The sequence below is a fragment of the Molothrus ater genome, chromosome 5 (assembly GCF_012460135.2).
Source record: "Molothrus ater isolate BHLD 08-10-18 breed brown headed cowbird chromosome 5, BPBGC_Mater_1.1, whole genome shotgun sequence".
Classification (NCBI taxonomy): Eukaryota; Metazoa; Chordata; class Aves; order Passeriformes; family Icteridae; genus Molothrus; species Molothrus ater.
The window spans coordinates 65,572,079-65,595,614 of record NC_050482.2 but is presented as its reverse complement, the minus strand read 5'-3'; positions in this window follow the sequence as shown (position 1 = coordinate 65,595,614).

The window sequence follows — 23,536 nt, the reverse complement described above, 5'->3', positions numbered from 1 at the left end:
AAAAAAGAAGCACACAAAGATAGGTATCTTGCATCTGATCAGGATCTTACACACAATTTACGCATGTTCTTAACAAATGTACACATTAAGCATATCCACATACTAGCAGTCTTTAATATTTTGTACGTGTTACCATGCTTTTGTACATGAAGTCTTTTCTTAAATCACACTACCACATTTACCCACCTGCTTCCTATGTCTAAGATGTCCCTTCTTTCTAAGAGACTACCAAACCCACTCTCTGATGCCAGAGATTTTTTCAGGCTTGGGATGTCTTTCAGTGAGCTTCTGATGTTGAGATGTGTTCTCAATCATATGGTCTTTGAGCTTTGATTCAGCAGAAGGGTACAAAACTGGTAAGAGATTATGCTTTTGGCATGTGCATCAGGCATGGTAATGACTTAATGGCAATAGCATGATTTAATGGCAATAAAACCTGCACGATAGTCCAGGTTTGAATCTGGTCTCACACAGTAACTGACCTGTCCACTGCCAACTGCTCTCTTAGTTCTTCTCTCATTTGGTATTATGCAAAACAGCATCTGGTCACATCTTTGATTACCACTGCCTTTCGTCTCAGCTCCTTCCTTGTTTCTCTTTCTCTTTTTCTTTCCTCTCTGTCACATCTCATTACCTGGAATATGTTCCACTTTCTTAAGCTATCAGTCTTCCTGAGTCTGTTAAGCCTCCACCAGTTTAGCAGACAGCTAATTCGACTAATAAGTAACAGAGTTGTCCATGCTCAGTTGTTTAAGGTGTTTCATATTTACAGCTAAATGCAGGTTTGAAAATTTCTGTTTACTTGTCTCATCCAAGCTGAGAGTCAGTGTTCAAGCAGAGGTACTGTACACATCTTTATAGCAGCATGAAATGGAATTTAAAAACTTTCTCACAAACTCTTCCCTTGGTAACTGAAGCTTTCCTGGCTTTGTTGCATTTGACTTAATAGAATTTTAAAGTCTTTCTTTTGTTCTTCATGAACTGATTTCTTACTTTGTTGACTGTATTACTTTGAAAAATTCTCTGCAGAAGAAGGTCGGGCAGTTAAAAAGGAATGTGAGCAATGACATATGTTGCAAGAAAGGAGAAATACTACAAACAAACAGGAATGTTGTATGGGAATGAACATGACATGTTCTGTTACTCTGCAGCAGTAGGAAGTCCAGACTCATATATGAAATTGTCTTCTGGCCAGTGAACTTCAGTAAGTACATAGACCAGCTAGAGATGACCCAGAGGTGAACAACAGGAAGATGATCCACTACCCCAGTGAAACACATGATCCATGAGGAAAGGTTGTGTTGCTTTATTTTATAGAAACACAAACTGAGCAGGGAGAGTGTAATAGTCTTCAAATGTGCAAAAACACGTTGCAAAGACAGCAAGGTAAGGAATTGTTGTACTTGTGATAAATGGACTCAAGCAGCATTTAGACAAAATTAGTTTAATGGCAAATATTGCTAAGATTTAAGATCAGGTTAAATAATCATCCACAGAAATTTAGTAGTACATGATCCTACCACAGGCTACAAACATCCAGGTTCCTTTTAGACATGAGGCCTTTGATTCTGTGACTCTGCTTTCAATCACTGTGCTGTCAAAATTCCATTCCACCTTCATAAAGCATGGTGAGATGCTTTCTGACTTCTTCTGCAAGTGTTTCAGAAAGCATCTAGCTTGACCAGAGGAAATGGAATTTGCATCCAGGAGTTTAGAGGAACACCCAGAGCTGTTATTTCTAGGCTGTATTTCATGAAGCAAGTCCTTTCATCCTATCTTACAGAAACAGACATTCTCCCTGGTCCTCATGAAGCAAATGTCCAATGAAAGGAGCCTTTGCACATTTCTAATTAGTGCAGAAATTCAGAGACTTAAGGTTTGAGACCATAGATTCTGAAGTTCTGTGAATAACTTTTATTCCATGCTTCAGATAATACAGTGAGACATCATCGTTGAACCCGAGTCCATGATTTGCCTAAGGTAGCCCTACTAAAGAAGCCTTATAACAAATGAATGCAAACTAAATACTGAGTTTAGCAAGATTTCTACTGGAATCAAGATAAAATAATTTTAGACTAGTCTTTTAATCTATAATCAGCAAGTCTCTAAGTCCTACAACTACATATGATACAACAAAAGGAAAAATCAGGACTCAGAAATTATTTTTGCTGTGATTTACATGCTCATTCCTATTTTCTTATTATAGTCTCAGACATGTCTAGATGGGAAAACACATTTTTAGTTAGCTATGGTTTTGAAAGATGACGACAAAAGATACCATGGTGGGGTCAGATTACACTTAACCTTTAAAATCATCTTTCAAAAGCTAAGGGACTGAATAGTTTCATGTGATATACTAATTTTGTGATATACTAATTGTTTTGCCTGCCTATTGAGTGCTGCAATTTTTGTAAATATTACAAGGGAAGCTGAACATTGTTAATCAGTTTTTTCTTCCTAACTGATCTTCTCTACTGTAACCTTACTCCATCTAGTGCAAAATGCACTTTTAGCTTCTGAGTAGCAAACCAATAAACACTGACAGTCAACCTGAGAAGACTAAAGCCCTACCTCTTCTGTGTGTTTGGCCTGACGTTCTGTCCCAGTGAAATTGCATCACTGTCGATTTCAAACACAACTAAGAATTACAGTTTGCATCACAGGGATCTTTGTTGACTGTATTACTTTGAAAAATTCTCTGCAGAAGAAGGTTGGGCAGTTAAAAAGGAATGTGAGCAATAACATATGAATGCCAAAAAAAAAGATAAATACTATGAATAAACAGGCATGTTTATTCCTTTATTCCTATTTAGACCTTGAAATCTCATTGAGGCAAGCAACATATTCCCCTTGGCTCAGACACAGTGAGACCTACAGAATGTTTGTCACCAGGGCAGCATCCCCGTGCAATGCCAAAGTGGCCACAGTGCCAAATTTAGAGATGAGCTTGCAGATAGGGAGCATGGCACTCTTCTATCAAGGGAAGATTGCTTCTTAGCAGAATTATGACAGAAACCTTCCTACCCTTTATTGACAAAGAGGAAAGTCTACCAGTGTCACCATCATGTTTTCTGGAAAAATCCCCTTGCCTGGGATTCTTCTCCTGGGAAGCTGAGAAGCCTCAGAGAAAAAGGAAAACAATATTATCTCATTTGCTTCTCCTGTGTTTTGCTGTTTTGGAATGTGGTTGGAGATTGTTTACCAATAGGTGATTGTTTCATTTGATTCTGGTGTGAGCTGTTTTCACTCATTGGCCAACCAGTGCCAAGCTGTGTCGAGGCTCTGGAAAAAGTCACAAGTTTTTCTTTAGTATCTTTTAGCCTTCTGTAAGTATCCTTTATTCTTTGGTATAGTTTAGTATAGTATTCTTTAATATAATATAGGATCTTAAAATAATAAATCAGCCTTCTAAGAACATGGAGTCAGATTCATCATTCCTGCCTTCGTCTGGGAACCCTGTAAATGCAAGATACCAGGTCCTGCTGTAGGTTTTTCACCACTGCAGCTGTCCCCTAACCAGGTATTGGTTTTGATACTGTATGTAGAGAGATTGTGAGTCTAGAGTTGCAGGGTCCTTTGGAGTCCTTCCTCAGGTAAGCCTCCAGAGATGAACTTTTCATTGTAAGACAGGGTGCCTTAGTAAGAGTAAGCAAGAGAAATATAAGGGGAAGAGCATTAATTGACAAATAAAATGTGACAATGGTTCTCTCTTCCAGTTGAGCCAGACATCAACATTTGGAGCTCTAAGGTATCAGGAGGTTTCCACTTACACTGCCTCATCGCCATCCATCCATGTTCTGGCTTCATTGCCACACACTGAGAGAAAATGTACTTGTTTCTAATTTGAGCAGTGTGGAAATTACTCACTTCCCACTGGCTTGACCACAACATGGATGAGCTTACCTCCTTTTACATTTGTCAATACATCACTGGTGATACAGCTTAATCATGCGAATTTCCTTTAGCAATTCATCTTACTGCTTTCAAAGGTATTGCTTATAATCTCTCAGATAAATTCTTAAATGCATTTATGTTATCAGAAGAAATGTGATTGCCCCCAGACCAGAACAGCATCACTTCATGTAGCCACACAAAAATCTTGCATTTTCACTAAATGCAAATACAAAATCTTGTAGCTTCATTAACTGCAAAACCAAAAACCTTGCCACTCCAATAATTGCAAATAACCATCTATAAAAGAGGAAAAAACCCTGGGTTTTTTGTTTTATTTTTTTTCTTTCTGATTTCTAAACTACACTTCCCAGAAATCTCAGGTCTAGAGTCAAAGTGCCTATCTGTGTCTTGCTACCTGGTGCAGTCTCCTGTCAGGGAAACATCCTGAAAGGCAAATAGTGCAGATGTAAGAGTATATTTTTTTCCCTCTCAAGAAAATATCCCATTTATTTCAGCAACCAGTAAGAAACTCCATAATTGCAGACCTATGCTTAGGTCATATTCGTTATCTTGTAATTGTGCCTTTAAATATTCATTTTCCTCCTAAGAATAACTCATTAACAGACTTGATAACCATCTCTTCATAAAAATTCAGGACTTTATGGGCTTTATTCATATTGAAATTATTAATTTGTTTTATTGTATACTGCTTACTATTTTGAGATAAATCTGTGTGAATATGAACGCTCCTGTTTGGAATAAAAATATCATCTCTCAATTTTGTGCATGGTTGTTTTTAAAAAGTACTCTGATGATCTGTATTTATATACATTTGACAGTACATTATTTCTAGATTTCAAAAGCTAATCACATGCCTTCCAACGCTTGATGTTTTAAAATGACAAACGAAAACCTCTGGATTATTTTATTCCATACATGTGAGATGCCAAGAAAAACTCCTAAATGCAATTTTTTTTCCACTGCTCACAGAAACGATGGCCTTCTAAGAAAAACAAGCATATCTAGAATTGCAATATTTAAAATTATCCTGATTTTTAAAGTAAATCTAATAATGGAAGTGGGGGGAGGGAGAGTCCAGACATTATTTTTGAAAGCACAGGATTGATGATATTAATGCTGCCAACCTAAACATGAGAACATTGGTTTGTTTAGCTTGCTGTCTTTTCCACCAGCCATTATTTAAAAACATCTACTGCTCTTACTGAGTAGAATCTGCAATTTATTTACAGCTACAGTAAAGTCAATGGAAATAAATGTCCATTCATAGGCTACTTAGGAGTGAGAAATATTTCTAGTGTCTTAAATCAAAAATAAATGCCTCATTAAAGAGGTTTTCACTAGATGACCTCTAGTGAGTAGTTTTATAAGGATGTGCCCAATGAAGTTTACTCTTCATTCATCCTTCATCTGTTTTCCAGAACATTTGTCTCTTTTACATGGATATTTTAATCATTGCCTCTGTGTATCAGGGTTTGGCTCACCTAGCTGTGTTGTCATGCTGCAGTTCTATGACAAAGCAGAACCAGATATATTAACTTTATATATATATATATATGTAATGGCCAGACTTTGGAAATTATCTAAAAAGGTTTGCCACTCTTCCCTTTACAGCATTCAATGATTCATCAAATAATGTTGTTTGCATCATGTCCTCCCCCCAGATCACTGACTTAGAATGGTCACTTATCTACACATCTTTCCTACATTTTCTTTCTATTACAATAAACCGCTCTTTCATCAGGATTATCAGCAAAAGCTGCAGGATATTTTATCTGGCTGCAATTCAGCTTCATGTGGGGGTGCTCACATGCACCCTGCGGTATTTTGTGCAGTTACAAGCAATTTATGAAATGTTTAAAAGTACATACTTCACTTTACAGATTTAACTCTTTGTTTGATCCAGTGTCTCCTTAAACTCAGTACAAGATATCTGTAGAGACCAGGGTTTAAATCTCACGTGGTGTTGACAGCCTCTACCCTTTCATCACCTCCTTTGGAGGTGAAAGTTCTCTGCAAATTGTTTGGATGCAGCCCTAACATGCCTCACATGCGTTATAAAAATAATTTAAAAATTCTTTCCAAACCAAGCATAGGTGGGATTCCACACACAGGCTCCCTGAGCAAGGGCCCAAAAGAGTAGGAGATTCCCCATTAAGCCTTTCTGGCATGAAATCTGCACTCCTGCTCTAGAGTTAGGCTAGGTCACCTTTAAAAGTCCCTTCTAATCCAAACTATTCTACAATCCCGTGTTTATCTGAAATCATTGTGTGGCCACCCTAGTGCCTGCCTCTCCCCCTGCCAAGTATCTCCCTGAGAGGTGTCAGGATGTGGACAGTCACCTGAGGAAGCACTCCAAAGCAGCCCTGTAAGACACTGGGCTGGCAGGTGCTGGCTCCTGCCATACCCACCACTCCTGAGAGCAAAACAAGTCAAGCACAGAGCTGAGACCAGTTATTGAGTGTCTTCAGCCATGGCCTTGCCATACCAAGTCTTCAGTTCTCTGTGGTTTCTAGCATTAATTTATCTTTCTGCTTTTTTAAAAGAAGGGAGGAACTCAGAATAGGTGCCACTGTGCCTGCACACCCCTACCTGTGCTTTCAGAAAAGGGAAGAATTGAAGAACCTTTGAGGAAGTATGAACAGTTCCTGTAGGATGAACATGTCTCACCCCAGGGAATTAATTAAATTCTTTCATTCTTTGGGTGCAGACAACGACTTTTTGCTACAAGTTCATATGAGGGTTAGTAAATTGGAGCCTAGCTTTGTGTCCTTCACATAACCGAACACAAAATTTCTGATTATTGAATGTGAATGATTAATCCCCAACATCCTTCCAAATCCAGAGCATAGCTCCAACCCAGTATCACTCTTGGGAATGTTCTTCAGTACTTCACATTGTCTGTGGGGTCTCTGGGGAAGATTATACTGAACAAATTATTAAAGTGACCAAAAGTTTTATTCACAGAATCATTCTGGACTTGTTTATGTGCATGCCACAGCTAATACAGTCTTTTGCCCTTTGCTATTTGGGACCTTTCAAACTCCAGTTGATTGTTATGAATTGTCTACCGAGCCCCTGTGAGACATAAAGTGAGAACATATTTATTGCCTTGATTAAATACAGTCTCTTGGCTGTCTTTTCCTCATATCTTCTCACTACATGTCTTCTTTTCAAAAGTCTTAACTTGGATTAATTCTAAAGGCAATGGCCCATGGGCAGCATTTCCACAATCATGAGGCATAAACTTAGGGAGAAAAACCCCTCTTTTGGCTGACAGCTGTAGGCATCCCCTGACTTTTGGCAATTAAGAAAGAGAAGCAATTTCCTAGAAGTTTCCTTCCAACTACCATATTGCTGTGTGGGTATTTTTCCTTTGTAATGTGAAAATCAAAACTTGTCTCTTTTAGAACTGCACTGTGTCAGGTCTTGCAAAGCTTGCCCTGTTAAAATATCTTACTTTTATTTCTGTCATAACACAGAGCAATCTGTTTTCTATATGTAGCATAATTACATGTTTTGGAAGAATCCAATTTAGGACAATAAATATTTAGAGGGCTCTAAGGGTGGCTATTATTTCTGTTTACATATTGACCAAAAAACAGAGTCTGCAAGAGAACAGAAAATGGAAGGTAGAATTGAAGAATGGTGATCTAAGAGAAAAAAGGCATGCAGAGAGAATCAGCAAATAGAGGATAGAGGAGTGAAGGAAATAAGAATTAAATGAAATAGGAGTAAAGGAAAGAAATATTCTGGAACCAAAAAATTCAAGCACTTTTATAAAATTAATCATTTTATTAAAAATATACAGGAAATACAGCATTTCTTTAGTATTTCCAAGAATTTGTTGTAAATCAACAACTGTAGTTTGAAACTAAAAATGAAATCTGGGTTCAAGAGTGTAATCATACTGAAAATGTAGTATTTCTAGAATCCACAAGATGCTGTTTCTTTTACAATTTCCATGGCTAGAGCTCCCTTTTTGAAATTAGAACATTACCTCTCCTTCAACTGGCTTTTCTGGTCTTCCTTTTAGATGCTGACAGATCAATGCATTTCAGCTCCAGCTCAGCCATTTTAAGTGTATTACATTGTTAGTCTGTCAAGTCATACTGCTGATAATGCAGTAAAATAATACAACCATAGAAATCAAACAACAGGCAAGTGGGTGCCTTCTGCCTTTTGATTCTTTGTCACAGATTACTTCAGCTCATCATTGTTCCTGTGGTTTGTCATGACTTCAGGAAGCCTGAGGATGCTGAATTTGACATGCCTGAGTCACAGTCTGCACTGAATCACTGCCTTACTGAATGACTGCGAGTCACTTCCATCACAGTGCCTCCTGCCTCAGCAAGGAGACTGGGACTTTCCTGCCTGCTCTCTCTCCACAGCCTTGAAGGAATGAAGAATCTGAGCTAGAAAAGCAGGGTATCAGCAGGGGTATCAATAGTGGGGGAAAGCAAAACAGGTGGCAGTAGGTTTGGCTGATAAAAAAGAATAAAGCCAAACGATATAAAAATTTAATATAAATAATATATATATATATATATTTAATAGATAAATAAATATATTAAATATAAATATATAATAAATATATACCTAAATATAAATATATGCATAAATATAAATTATAATAAAGCCAAAGGATATAAATATTCCACAGTCTTTGGATGTGTGAGCTAGTTTTGCCAAACACCAAACCAGTGACCTAGGCCTTTGCATTCACGGCTTGCAAAAAGCAACATCAATGTTTTGATGTTATTACTGAGAAAATTGTTAAGACTTTTCTACATAAAGGGCAGGGTATTGGTCACTTTAGCACAATTTGTAATGAAGGCACTGCTACAGAAAGCATCTGTGAATGCCAGTGACTGCATTAGTTGTTGCTCATTACAGGCAATTAAGCTGTTGGTATTCTCACCTAAGAGGTCTTCCATAAATTAGCTATTTAATTACTAATATGGATGAAACAAGGGAACATTAAAACCAGTCAGGAGATCAGGCTTACCTTATTGAAGACACCACATACATGCATTTTATGAGATCTCCTGATACTCCCTGAATCACTCTTGGTTTGTTCAGGGAGCTTTTCGTAAGTACAAGGACTATGATTTCTGTGGCTACTTCTACTCCCTTAAGATACTAAAAAAATCCTTAATCCTTTACCTGTCATTCCTGAAAGCATTGAAGTATCCAAAGACACTGGAAAACCCTTTCTAGAGAGATGATCAATGTTCAAAGTCAGACCTTAAGACATTTGGACAATGATAACATGTTTTAGATTTGGCCAGCCCTGAAGTGGTCAGGTAGTTGGACCAGATGATTGTTGCGGTTCCTTTCCAATTGAAAATATTCTATTCTATTCTATTCTATTCTATTTCTCAGTTTGCAAACAGTTGGGATGAAAAAAATACTTTTCTTTCCCAGTTACTTAGAGAAAATGCATCATGCTCAATTCAAACAAGATAATGGTGATACTGGCATGTAGACATATATCGAAGGAAAGAATTCAGGATGATAAAAGCATAGTGTTGGTGCAGAAACAATTTTCACACTTCTGCCAAAAGACCCACTGTGTATTTGTTGCACTAAGAACAAAAAAGTAAAAAACCATACACATAAAAACAAGATTCCTTAGACCTTAACATATACAGAGAATCTCTCATTTTACTCTGTTCCAAAACAGTGTTTTGAGAGTAAACCTTTATTCACAAATAAGAGCAAGGAACTGGATACACAGTGTCAAAACACACTCAGTTTTATGGACCATTCTGGATTTTGGTGGTGGGTTGTTTGAGCATGAATCGTTAAATAACTTCACACACAGCAAGATTCTCATGGCTTAAGGCATATCTTCACCTATGTAAACCTCATGGACTCATTTAAAGGAGCTCCCTTGTATTTCTTTTGACAGCTCTATGAATTTCTATTTCTCTTCTTCCAATTCTTATTGTTTTACCACTCTTTATGTCCTGTATCTGGGTCTACAAGATGCTACTGACCACACATAATTTAATATCCTGTCTTTGGTTTCCTAACAAACCACCAGACCATATATCCTATTTATTTTCTCATATTTCAGTCCTTTTTTTTCCTTTTATGTAAATCTCAGTCTCATATGAACAAGCCCAACTCTCTCTGTTGTTGCACTAATGTTACTGAAACTCAGATCTACCTCTTAGAAATTGACACTCAGTTTCTTCTATTGACACCAATAATACTTTTTCCGTAAACTTCCTCATTATCCCATTATTGTTTAATGTTACAGCAGAATATTATTCTAATCCAGTCATTTTCAACCAATCTAATATAGCCCCAAAGTGGATTAGCCAGCAGGCACTGGTAGGCTGCGCATCCATCAGTTGACAGCTATGAAATCCCAGGATAATTAAATACAGACAGATATCCAGAAAGGGAAGGGAAAATTAATTTGCCTCCTACTTTTCCATCTGTTGCTGTTCACTCTATACAATTGAGGATCAGCTCCTTGCTCTTTCTTCTTCCATTCACCTAAGGCTGGAAGTGGCAAACGACGCTTTCTTTGAGGAACTGAACTAAGGGCAATGGTGAGATGTCTGATCCCCCCACCCACTCCTGCTCCTAGGCAGGAAGTTTCTGCAGCAGTCCCACCAACACTACGGTACCTACAGAGGGTTTGCACCATGATGGGTTCATCAGTGTCAGTACAGTGAAGCATCCAACCTCATGGCTGGCACGTCCTGAGGGTGAGCACTCTGTAAATCACCTGTAAACTGCCCTGAAAGCTGGACATTCTATGATACCTTAGCGTCATAATCCCATTATTAAGTGCTGATTCCTTTGTGTGCATGGGCTTTTTCTCCATGTTCACATTTAATCATGGGACCAAATAAGGGAGTGAACCAGATGGTTTTTTGTGAGTTTAATTTGTCTCTTTCTCTCAGCCCACCTTTTTCTTCCTTAAGTACATGTCACCAGAACATGCAAGTTTGCACATTCTATAGTCATGACTTCTTTAATTCATGTTCCTTTGCTCAGCAATTTTTTTTCTTACATTGCAGAATTTATCTTCAGAACAAAGAAGGAGCTTGAACTTTTATGTTTTGTTCACAACAAGGTGTCTTCCTTCAAGCTGGCTAAACCCCACTATCCCAATACTAATGCCAATAGTGATTAGTATGAGTACTACTATCTTGAGAAGGTTACTCCTATTTGCAAGGAGTAAATTTATATTTGCTATAAATAGCTTCTGTAGCATTTTCCATATAATTAATTGCATTGTGATATTCATCTAACTGAATGTAACTGGTAATCAAGCATGCAGACTTTTCCCCCGCTGTATCAGCATCCCCCAACCCCATCTTCTCCTTCTGACATTGTCACAGCCACTACACTGCTGCTGCTTAACTACCACTCTCATCAGTGAGTCAGAAAAAGTAAAACTTCAAAGAAAGTAAGAGGTCCATTTCTCCTTTTGGCTATCTGCCAGCAGTGTAGTTGGTGAGGATTAGTGTTTGAGGTTTTTTTTTTCCTCCTGCTTTAAGGAGTGGCTATTGAAATATGCTTGAGGAAACTACTTCGGCAGGGAGAAGCTAAAAGGTTTTGTTAGTTGCTGTGTGTGTATGAGGTGGACACTGTAGCACATTTTTGTCAGTCTGAAATAAAATAGCCTTTTTAATGGTGTGGCCTCCTCCCTGCTGCCCAGAAGGTGCCTCAAACAACGGCAATGGAACGCGAGTTCTGGGGAGGGAGGAAGATGAAATGAGTCATGAGGCCTCCAAAAGACTCAGGCTGCCCCGTTCCACCAACCTTTAACTCTTGTCCTAACATTTTTAAATATTCCTCTGACATATAAAAAAAGGTCTCATTTTCTGAATAAGATAATTCTCCTTGGGCAACGAGTAAGATAATATTACTCCTTACTTCTACAGATCCAGCTATTTTGATAGAGGTATTCAACATTCCCCTTTCTCCAACACCAAAAAAGCCTTGTGTTTTGTCTGGCTTTTATTCCACAACCGATTAAAAGGGACTCATAACTAAGCAGCATCCAAAGCAGGCCAATCTGCAAATCTTGGCTTTCTAACTTGACATTCCTTAAAGCCAGAAGCACTTAAGTGATCAACAGCTTGTAAGACACCCTTGAAACAGATACTGGCCCCCTCCCACCACTCCCTGCCCTAAGCCTCACGATCTTCAGGGACCTATGCTCAGCTTCACAATGGAATATGTGAGTCTGAAGGGCTGGGAGAAGCTCTTTCATAACAAATCATAATCCCACTGAAATCAGTCCTACTGAAGATACAATGCCACTTGTGTATCTGGAAAGTATATGAGTATACCCATCAGCTTTAAATAAGGGATTGCTAATTGAAGCATCTAAGTGTGATTACAGCTGCACAAATCTTTAGAAATGTAACCAGTCCTCACTGACGGTGCACTTCTGTGGTATTTTGGACAGCATCATTTATTAAATGATGCAGAGCAGTGTTTATGCACAGAAGTTGAGCTTCTCCATCTTACAGAGATTTCTCATCCACTGTTGGATTTCTGTGTTTTGGCAGCCAAACCAAGATAGCCAATGCCAAGATAGAGTCTGAGCACTAAACTGCCATGATGCTGTGAATGCAGCACCTTCTTGGAGGAGACAGACTCCTGAGGGCCCAAATCCCACCCCTGACAGAGGCCAGTCAGCTTGACAAAATGGTGGAATTAATGGTCTTCCCTTTTCCTCTTACTTACACTTCTTTCCAATCTGAAACATCATCTGACCTCCCCACTTCATGGCACAATGCAGAATGTCTTTTTGTACACACCGCTGAGGGGAAGAGTTCTTGTTCTTTAGCTGGAGGAGACTGAGGCCAGACCTCACTGTGGTCTGCAGCTTCCTCCCAAGGAGCAATAGAGCAGCAGCTCCGATCTCTGCTCTCTGTGACCAGGGACAGGACCCACGGAACAGCTGGAGCTGGGTCAGGGGAGGGTCAGGCTGGAGATCAGGGAAAGGTTCTTCCCCCAGAGGGTGTCGGGCACTGCCCAGGCTCCCCAGGGAATGGTCACGGCCCCAAGGCTGCCAGAGCTCCGGGAGCGTTTGGACACTGCTCTGAGGGATGCACAGGGTGGGATTGTTGGGGTGTCTGGGCAGGGACTGTCGAGGTGTCTGGGCAGGGACTGTCAGGGTGTCTGTGTTTGGCCAGGGGCTGGACTCGATGATCCTTATGGGTCCCTTCCAACTCAGGATATTCTGTGATTCTTTCTGTGAGAAGAAAGGGGATGATGAACACTTGGTCCTAAGGAAGGAGATCATTCTCTCTCACAGGATAGCAAGACATATGGCAAGAATTGTGTTCCTCAGCTTATGCAAGGCACAAATTCATCCCCACCCCTTTTACTTCCATGAAATCCCAAACTGCTATCATACCTTACAGGAGTATTTCAGTGCCTACACAAGCCCACTGTCAGCAACACTGTACATAGTATCAGCCAATCTGCTTCTCAAAAGTAAACGTAGAACAAAACCTTGATTACCTGCATAATTAATCCCTGTTCACAGTAATTTGCATGCCTGAATAATTAAAGAATTATATTCTAAAAATGAAAAGCGAGCAAATCCTGCATTTTTGTACTTGAAAAGCTGCAGCAGCAATCATGATAGTTCATAGCACATAAATAATTCAAACTGAGCTTCCTTGCCTTTATTTTTTTTCCTTGCAGAAATCCTCTTAGCACTTCCTAATTAAATGAAAATATTTTATAAGCCATCACTTTCTGACATCACAAGAATATTTTAAAGTCCAGATTAGACAAACCGGATTTACATTTTCAGTATTTGCGATCTGATATTCAGGGCCATTTAAAGGAACCATTAACCACCATAAAGGGGTGCTAAAATGGGCACGTACTTTTAAAGAAAAAAAAAAAAAAAGGGAAAACAAACTGCATTGCACTGGTCAGCTGAGTTTAACTCAACATTCATTTTACTTGGCCACTCTGCACTTTCAATTTACACTGCTAAATTAAAAAACTGACAAAATCCTCACACTAATTACACACTCAGCAAATGAGGGGGGAGAGGCAGGGGTAGGCGTATATGCTGCAGGTTGCCAAACCAGCGTTAAAAGATGACGTTTTCCCCACAGAATTACTAATTTTCACATGTTTAACTGTCCCGGCGCCCCTGAGGGCCGCGACCGCTGCGTGAGGGCAGCAGGGGGCGGCCTCCGCCCGCCATGCCGGGCTGGCAGAGCCCCCGCGCGGGGAACGTTCTGGAACGGCCCCAGGTCCGCCTGGAGGGGCCGAGCCGTGACGGGTCACGCCGTGTCCGGAGCCCGGGGAGGCATCGGGCGCCGTGTCTCTGCCATGTCCCGGTTAAGCCCAGACGGGCGGGGGGAAAGTCACTCGCTCCCGCCTCAGCATGGAGCTCGGACCGCCCTGCTGCCGCCATGCAACCACTCAGCGCTACGATCCCGCCTGCCTCCATTTTCTCTGGGCTCCCCCCGCAGGCAGCCGTCCTCAGCCACCGCCCCCGCCACCCTCAGCCCGCCCTTCCCGGCGGGCCGAGCGAGCTGGCACGGCTGGGAGGGCGCGGGACGGGTGCCGGGCAGCGGGACCTCGACTGGCGAGGTGCAAAGCCCTCTCCGCCGTGAGGGGCAGCACCCTCAGACGTCTTCATTTCGGTGGCCCCTTCGTGTTCGCTTGGAGAGCCGTGCGTGGAAACACAAACTGGAAGAGTTCGCCGGCTCTCCTCCCTTTTATTGTAAATCTTGGGCTCTGGAAGCAGCGCTGAAGGGGCGCGGTGGGCGCAGTGCTCCGTCTGCTCGCATGTCCCTCCGGGGGTTTCTTGGCTCCTCCGCGGCCCCGGATAAAGGCTTGTGCCGCTCCTGGATGTGATCCCAGCCCGTCCTCCGCTGTCCCGTTTAATGCGCAGGAGCGGTGGCTGTGTAAAATGGCGAGACTGTCTGCGTGCTGCTGTGTGCAGGGACCGCCTGCTCCCCCCCGGGGCTCCTGTCCTTGGATCGGGCAAAAAATTCCCCTAAATAGAACATCCACAGCGTCCCGGTCTGTCCTTTCCCTCCCGAGTAACCGAGCACGTAACGTTCCGGGCCCCCGGAGTGTATTCCAAAGACAATTGCTGAAATTATATAAATCCTTTTAAGAAACCCGAATCGATTGTTTAAAAATACTTGTATTGCACCCGTGTCACGATTACACATGAGTTTATCGCTACTCCTGAACACTACGTTATTTAAAAATACCATTATTTAAAAGTAACTTTAAAATAAAAAATAAAAAGCATTGCCTCCGTGTCCCGATTTTAACATGAGAGCGGATCACTACACAATTTTTTTTTTTAACTATTCGTGAAGAGGACAGTGAATCCTGGGATTTAAAACTTTCCCCGAGTGCGATGGTGGATTTTAATTCCCGCATCCAGCGCCCTGGCCGGCATTCACGAGCAGAGGGATAACCGGGGATGTGCCACTGTAAAACAACCCCGAGGTGTCCGCAGAGAGTGGCACGGGCATATTTTAGCACTGCGGTTTGTCACGCTGGTCAGGATCACCCAGGGATCGTCCTGATTAATCCGGTTGGTTTAGACAGAGCGCTGTCTGACGCAGACATAGAGACAAAGCCTGTCAGACAGAGCCGGAGAAAAGCTGCTCCTGTTACTGACTTTGCATTACCCTCGAGTCTGAGTTTTTCCCGATGTATTGAAAAAGGCCTGGGGGAGCTTAGATATGTATTTATACATGTGCATATAAATACATAATATGTACTTTATATATTTTATAAATAAATGCCAATCAGTATATCTCAATCCCGTGTTTACCGTTTATTAAACTGTTTTGGGAGAGTCTGCAAGGCCTAGTGCACAGGGTCGGGCTTGCTGCTTCGTACAGTAAAAAGAAGAAGGGAAAACAATCAAATAAACAAAAAACAAACTAAGAAACCAAACCAACAACAAAAAAAGGAAGGTCCCTTCCCTCCGTGGTTGGAGTGTCGCGGAGAGTAATCCGAGCAGCAGCTCGGTCTCCGGGAGCCAGCAGTGCTGTGCTGCTGCCCGCCTGTCCTAAACTGGTATTTGGAGGTGTATTTTTGTTACTTTTAAATTTTCTTTCTTAAGAAGAAGAAAATTCTTCTTCTCTGCTTTACTGAGATCTCGGCAATATTTCGGGTTTAGGTAGTTAACTCTTTCTGTTGCTAATTTACGGTCAGGGCAGGCAGCGTGGGGCCGGATGTCACAGCCCTGCCGCGGGCAGCTCGCTCCCGGGGGCGGGCTCCGTGTGTCCCTGCGAGCCCGGCTGGGTTCCAAGGGTGCTTTTCTATCGCCCCGCCTCACAGCGAAGATCTGATGGCTTGGAAAGGCCGGACGTGGATAAAAATAACTGGTGGGACTCGGGGCACGCTCGGTTCTCCCCCGTGGAGGTTTTGGTTCTCAGCCGGCGGCCCCTGTGCTGAGCATCCCCCGCGAGTGGCTGCCGGGGCAGCGGCGTTCGCAGCCCGGCGGTCGGAGCGCGCTGGCTCTGCTTCCCCGCGGAGCGGACGAGTCTGCAGGTCCTGCTCCAGGCTGTCACATACCCTAAAAGTATTTTTCGGTTTTGAGAGCCCTTTAAAAAAAAATATATTCTTTTTTTTTTTTTATTAGTTCTTTTTTTTTTTTTATTCCCGTTTCGCACAATGTTTCTGTAGTGCTCATACTGTTTACGGCATCCTTTGAGCGTGGTACAGTGAATTTGGGATTGAAACGACATCGTAGGGTTTATTGCTTGTTAACGTGGGCGCTTCAAGTGAGACTGTTTAAGTCCATAGTTAGGCCTTTGTCAAAAGGTAGCCCGTTTTCTCCTAAGGCTTCAGCACCCAGCACCTGCCGGGGAGATCCACGGGAACAGTGAGGAGGAAAATAACAAAAAAGGTGCTCAGCATGGAGGAAAATAATTTTCTTTGTATTAAAAATGAAACTAGGAGCCCCAGTGACGTCTTCATCTTGCAGAATGAGGGACTAACTCTGCATTTTCCTGTTTGAGAGCCCTCTTACTTTCTTCCAGTAGTGCATGTTATGTGGAGAGCAACTGGAAATCGCGAAGAATTTTCAAATAAATAATAACTTTTATGGAGCAGTGGTGAATAAGTCACACTGATAATTAAAGCAATAATGGATTATTAGAAAAGTAATTTTTTTGAAGCGTGAATGGAAGCAAAATATTGTACTTGATAATTCAGTGTAATCCTTTTTCGCTGCGCTTTGGAAGGGAATATTTGCAAAGCCCCTGGCTGGGTTCTGGCTCCCGCTGCCGCGCCGATCCTTCGAGCAGGGCAGCAGCCGCCTGCCACTCGTGTGCCCTCGCTCTGCTAAGGCAGGGATCGGTGGGGACGTGGGGAGGGATCCCGGAGGGTTTTGGGAGCCGCTCCGTGTCACTTGGGCCGCAGCAGCCCGGCCCCGGGATGGTGCAGCCGCCGGGGCGGGTGTGCGGCATTGTCCCCTCGTCTCGGAGGCTGAGGAGAGAAAGGAAAATACACCTGACTCCTGTCGTGATTCTCACAGGGCCTCGTTCCCTTCCACCCTAAGTCAATAGAAATTTTGTCTTTCCGTTAATTAAAAAAGTACAGTAAGGCCCTACTTGTCGCCTCCATAGTTTTGGGTTTATTTTTGTTTTTGTTTCTTCTGGATTTTTTTAAATAATGGACTAATGTAATAAACATGGATACAAAGTGGATACTGAAAAACAAAAACAAACAAACAACAATAAAAGCTCAACATAAAATAAAATAATATAATAAAATACAACCAGCCAAAAATCCAGCACCTCCTGAACTCTACATTTTTTACTGCTTATGAAGAGGAAGGTCAATACAAGCAAAAATACTGGAATCTTGTTTTGTGAAGTCTCTTTTTAAAAAAAAATTCTTTAAAAACCCCATTAATTCCTAATTAGGGAAAATTAATAGCTATCAGTCCTTTTTACCTAAAATGCTTAGTTCTGAAACTGGCAGGGTCACGTTTTAAATGTTCCGTACGTCTGTAACCGCTGAGATCGTCTGTAACTTCCTGAGATCTTTAATGCGGTGTCAGCCAATATTTTAACTACAATAGTAACAATTAAGCGAGCGGGATTTTTAGAAATGTATTGTATGTTGCCTCCTAAGCGCGGCGACACTGGGGCTCGGGGGGTGTCCTAGATTTTGTTTGTTGTGTGTGGGTTTTTTGTAAGTTTGTTTGTTTCGGGGTTTTTTGTTCGTTTCTTTTTTCCTGCCCACTATCAGTCCTTCAGCATCAACAGGCTTCCCTGAAAAGTACTGACAGTTTCTGTTACTTTCCCGTCATTTCCACGTAAACTCCGATGTGGTCTCAGAATTATTTCCTGTATTTATATGTTTATGATTTAAAACCAATTGCGGCCAAGTAGCCCTTAATAGTAGAATGTTTACTGTCTATAATGTTGATTAGCTTCCCACGGGGAGCTGTCGTCTGGATACAGTTTTGTTTTTTTTTTGTTTTGTTCTCGATTTTAAATGCTTCCAAACAATCCCGCATCCTTCCAGCAGAAAAACCGGGGGAGCGTCTTCTAAGATGTTATTTAACGCGAAATAACGACGCGTTTGAACGTCCACAAGGCGCTGATTTCGTGTCTGCTCTCAATCTATTACCTCAAATAACATCCCACGCTGTGTTCAGGGCAGGCGTTTGCTCTCCCCGCTCTTCCTGTGTCCTATTAATAGGACAAATCCGCCCGCGCATGACCCTTCCTACAAGAATTCGGCTACAGTTTGCTTTGACTTATCGCTGCCTGTAAAATGGGTCCTTTAATTAAAAAAATACGAATATCTCTTCTCTTTCACAGCACTTCGGTGGAGAGCTTGGGGTGGAAGAGCACCACGCGTGTGTACCTACAAACCAGGATAGGTGCCGAGCCTTGCCTGCATCTTGACAGAAGTCTGCTGGCTTTTATTAAATAAATTCTGTTTAGTTTAGCATTTTTTATCCCAAGGAAGTGTGTTTTGGTTGGTATGCAAAAAGCAGAGCGGCAGTCAGGGACTTGCCGCTAATATCCCCGAACTTTGTCAAGCGTTGTCAGACCAGGACGTGAAATCACTTGCATAAAAATCTTTCTTTTTAAAAGAGAAAAAAACCCCCACCAAATAAACACGCAAAAACAAACGAACAAAAAAAAAATTAAAAGTAATTAAGAAAAAAAAAAAGTAATAAAACAAACCTATGATTTGTTTTTAGGGTAAATTTGCGCTCAGCTGAGGGAGAAGCCCAGCGGCTGCTGCCCGCATGGAAAGGGTGCCGGGAGGAAGAGCCGCAGCGCAGGGCCAGCTGAAACCCCGCCACCATCCCCGCGACAGGGACATTCTGCCACCTGGGCACCCCTGCGGCCGAGACCCCCCCACCGCGGGACCACCCCCTCTCGAAAAGCGGCTCCTGCCAAAAATACAAAACTCCCGTCTCCTGGGAGGGGCTGGGAGATACATTTGCTGGAGGATGCTAGGAATGAAGGAAAAACAGCTGGTGAAGATGAGCTGGAAAGCTCTGTGTATTTGTCTCCAATCAGCATAAACACCGCGCCCCACCCGCTTTTAATTTCAGGGGTTAAACCCAGAGTATATTTCCTCAGCAGGTACCTAAAGGCAGAACCCTGATGTTTGCTCTACCGGTTTGCTCTGTCCGTCCCTTTGCATTTAGAAGTGGGCTTTTGTGCATTTGTTTCTCACAAGAAGCTATTATCGCTGGTAATGATTGTAAAACTGTAAAAAAAGATGTTAAAAAATGTGAATTCATAGCCTACTAGCAGAGAGTGCTCCTCAGGCTCCTGGCAATTAAATTAAGGGTGTCGATTTGGGTTAGGGAGCATCCTTCAATTTTAAGGGAGAGCTGCTTGAAGTCAAGAATGCCTTTTCTGTTTTGTTGTTCGTTTGCGCTTTTTTTTTTTTTTTGCCTTTTTTTTTTTCTTTTTCCCCGAAGGCTTTTCCCTTTTAGTATTTAAGTCGTGGTGAAGAAAACATTTCTCCTCCGTGCTCGTTTAGGCTCTCCCTCCCTTGGAAACTCCAGACAGGAGGGAAACCGGCGTGCATGATTTGGGAGGTTTTGCTGGTTTTTAAAAATGTTTGTCACGCTGCAGCCATTATTTCGAGGATCCTGCGAGCTTTTCATTCACCGGCTTTCAGGGCTCTTCTCTTCATATTGCAGCCGGCCCAACTTGAGACTCCGGAGAAGAAATGAAAACCAAGTAAAAATAATAGAATAAAAATAGCAAGCAGCAGCCCTCCTTTCCTCCCCGTCACCCCAAAACTAAGCTGAGCCCCAAGCCACGCTTCTCTTGGGGGATCAAATTACCCCTCTTCCCATCGGGACGCTTAAGAGTCATTTTATCTGCCTGAACTTTAGGACAAAGGTGTTTTCCAGAGGAAATTTCCACTCCTGCTGCCGCCTCACACCAGAGGGCGCCAGGAGCCTTCCCAGGCTTTGCTGCCTCAAGTGCTGCTGGAAATTAACTTTTTGGGCGCTCTCCCTGAATGTTTTTCTAACCTTTCCCTTTTAAAATATACAGCTGGATTCCAACTTTTTTTTTTTTTTTTTTTAAACTTATAAAATGCGTGTTGGTTTGTTCTGGTTTGGGTTTGTAAGGTTTTTTTCCCCATCTTTGTAGTACCCTTTCCCAGCTCCTGCAGGCCTTCACCCTACTGCAGCAGTCACCCAGCACTCTCAGGAGACGAACAGCTTTATTCTGTCTCTGCTAACTTGATCCTAATTAAGTCTCTGGATCGCCTTTGTGTGACATTACCGTGCTGTCCCTCATAAACTTCTGGGATGAAACTTGTCTGGCTATATTTGAGCTTAAAGGGTCACTTAGGGCTCTTCGAGCAGAACAGCAAAGTGTGGCACCAGAGGGGAGACAGTGTGGTGAGGCCCTGATCTCCAACAGGGCTTATAATTCTAAATAAATTACTAAAAAGGAAGAGAAATAATAAGAAGAGAAGAAGAAATAATAATGTAAATATTAAGATATGTCATTTCCACATTTCCTGTAAACGTTTATCGAGAAGCTAGATATGATTTTGCTGTTCACATCTGAGGATCAACAGAAATGCAAAATTCATGATCCAAATAATTATTAAAAAAATCTGAGCATAAAACATAAAAACCAACAAAGAAAGACATTTTCATTCTGGAGGCTGGTGGGAAAGCTCGGTTGAAGATAAATGTTTGTCCTTGTGCTATTTAAATTGAAATATGGATATAAAAATTTATGCGCCTGCTTGTTCATTTATATAATTTAATTTAGCATCTGTCAATCATAAAAAAAGAAAATTAATCAAAGGTTGCTGACTTTACTCAAACTCTAATCCCTTTAAAGGATCAGACTGTATTACTTACTTTTTAGTGTTGATTTTTGTCTTTGACATATGTGCATAAGATGAGAATCTTTGTCTCAGAGCAAATGGAACGGTGTGTTGGATATTGTGAGAAAATATTTTAAAAGGCAACAGATACCTTCCAATCCTAAACTTGGAAATACACTGTGTTTCTCTGTGCCCAACATACTGTGTGTGGTGGAACTCTGACATTCAGAGGTCTTGATGGATGTTCATGCCTGGCCATGGCACTGATGGATGCTTGATAACTTGCTTGATTTTTTTTTTTTCTTCTTTTTTTTTAAGGAGTAGACATCTTGGAGAGACTTCTTGACTCTTGGAAGAAAACAGAAAAAAAATCATGTTAAATTCATCTTGGCCCTTATGCCACTTTCATTGAAGCTGAAAGTAACCCCCTCTTTGACTTTACTGGGAACAGGACTGAGCCATTTGAAATGCTATTTTGTAATATAAATCTTTTAAGTCTTAAATATTTCCATACAGTGGAGCAAAGTTTCAAACGTCATCAGAAAGACTGCTTATTGTTAGGTGGTTACAATGTGCCATTTCTGTTCAAATAACGTTCACAAATAAGAGAGACAAATACATTTGTACAATTTGGCAGTCTGACACTACAGTTGGGTGTTTGCAGCTTTTATAAATTATGGTATTTCTGACAATAATTTTAACTCTTTGGGTGCATAAAACAAAGCCCAGATGTTTCTCAGCAGCAGCATTTCCTCATCAGGTCTCTTAGCTGAGCCTTACTGGAGTGTAGGGTTTGGTTACAGCTAAGCTTAAATCTAATTTTTCCAAAAGTATGGAGGGACTGTGTGGCAAGGCAGGGGTGGGAAGAGGGAAGAGGGACACAGAAGGAGGAAACAGTCTTCTTCTCCAAATGTGCCAACTCCACACCTGTGGGATCTTAGAGAACTGATAAGCTCTCATCTTTGGAACTTCTTCCCTCCTGGGCAGTGGTTTAAAAAGGATTAAGTGAGAGAACAGGTGCAGAAAAAGCCCTCAAAATACTACACTTTTGGAAGGGCAGAGAGGCTGCCTTCTCCAGATCTATGGGGGCTCCAGGATTCAAATCTGAATCCTGAGCTGCTGTGACATCCTGCCCTTCTCATTCAGGAATACAACTTCCATGGATTAGTTGTTTGTTTTCCCTCAGCATTAGCTTGGCTGGGTAAGTACAACTGAGCAGCATTCATGTAGTTATACACACGTTACCAGTGATCTCCTACCAGGGGGCCATTGTCCAAATGAAAATTTACCTGTTTTTTTTTGCCAAATACCACTACAAGTCTCAGTTTTCTTTCTTTTTCTGGGTGTGTTGTGTCCAGCTGTGATGTCTTACAGTAAGCTTTTTGAGGGAAGGACTGTGTTTACAGCTGGTGTCTTCATAGCATCTTGTGTAGTGGCCCAGGCTTACAATTACTGAGTGATAAGATGCCCTCATCGCATGAAAGACAGACTGATCTTTTAAATTCATGTTTTGAAGTAGATGATGATTAACAAAGAGAATAAAAAAAAAAGAAGGGTGAGGGTGCATTATACACCATGGTGAGAAGGGAGACTTTTGTTGTCTCTGCACTTTCCTTGTCTCAGGAAATACCTATGGCTCCTTGTAAGATGGTGCATGCACACAGCATAAAAATATTTAAATGTTTAAAGGTGTACTGCAAGGGGAATAAAAGCCAAGAACGTCAAGCTATAAACCCATTGGAAAGAAATGTATCTTTGGGGGAGAACTTTAAACTGTGGTCTTTTCAGAGGGGAAAAAAATTAGAAATACTACCAACAAAGTCATGATAAAAGTAGAGAGAACAGAAAATAGTTCTACAATGGTACTTGTACATTTCATAACAGCTGAGTAACGTTTCCTTCATGCTTTGGGCCTGATCTTGAAGAACATCTTAACTAAATATCTCTGAGACCACGGTGGTACCACATAGATCAGATCCATGTGTTTGGGTCAAAAGTGGCCCCAGCTGTTAGAGGATAACTATCAGCAGAAACTCAAACTCCTTTAAGCCAATAGCAGCAGAGGAGTGAAAATGCTCTGTAATTATATCCTGAAAGTGTTTAGTGATATTTGCCTTTAATCACTGAAAGCAGTTCATTCCCTTGTGCTGCTGATTCAGAGACTTGCAAGCAGATCTAAAAACAGCTTCACATCAAAACACTGGGAAAACACAGAGATGGACATGGTGAATACCAGAATAGCTCCCAGGGTTACAGCTCTGCACAGAAATGCGAGCATAAAAGTGCCAACACATAAACCAACAGA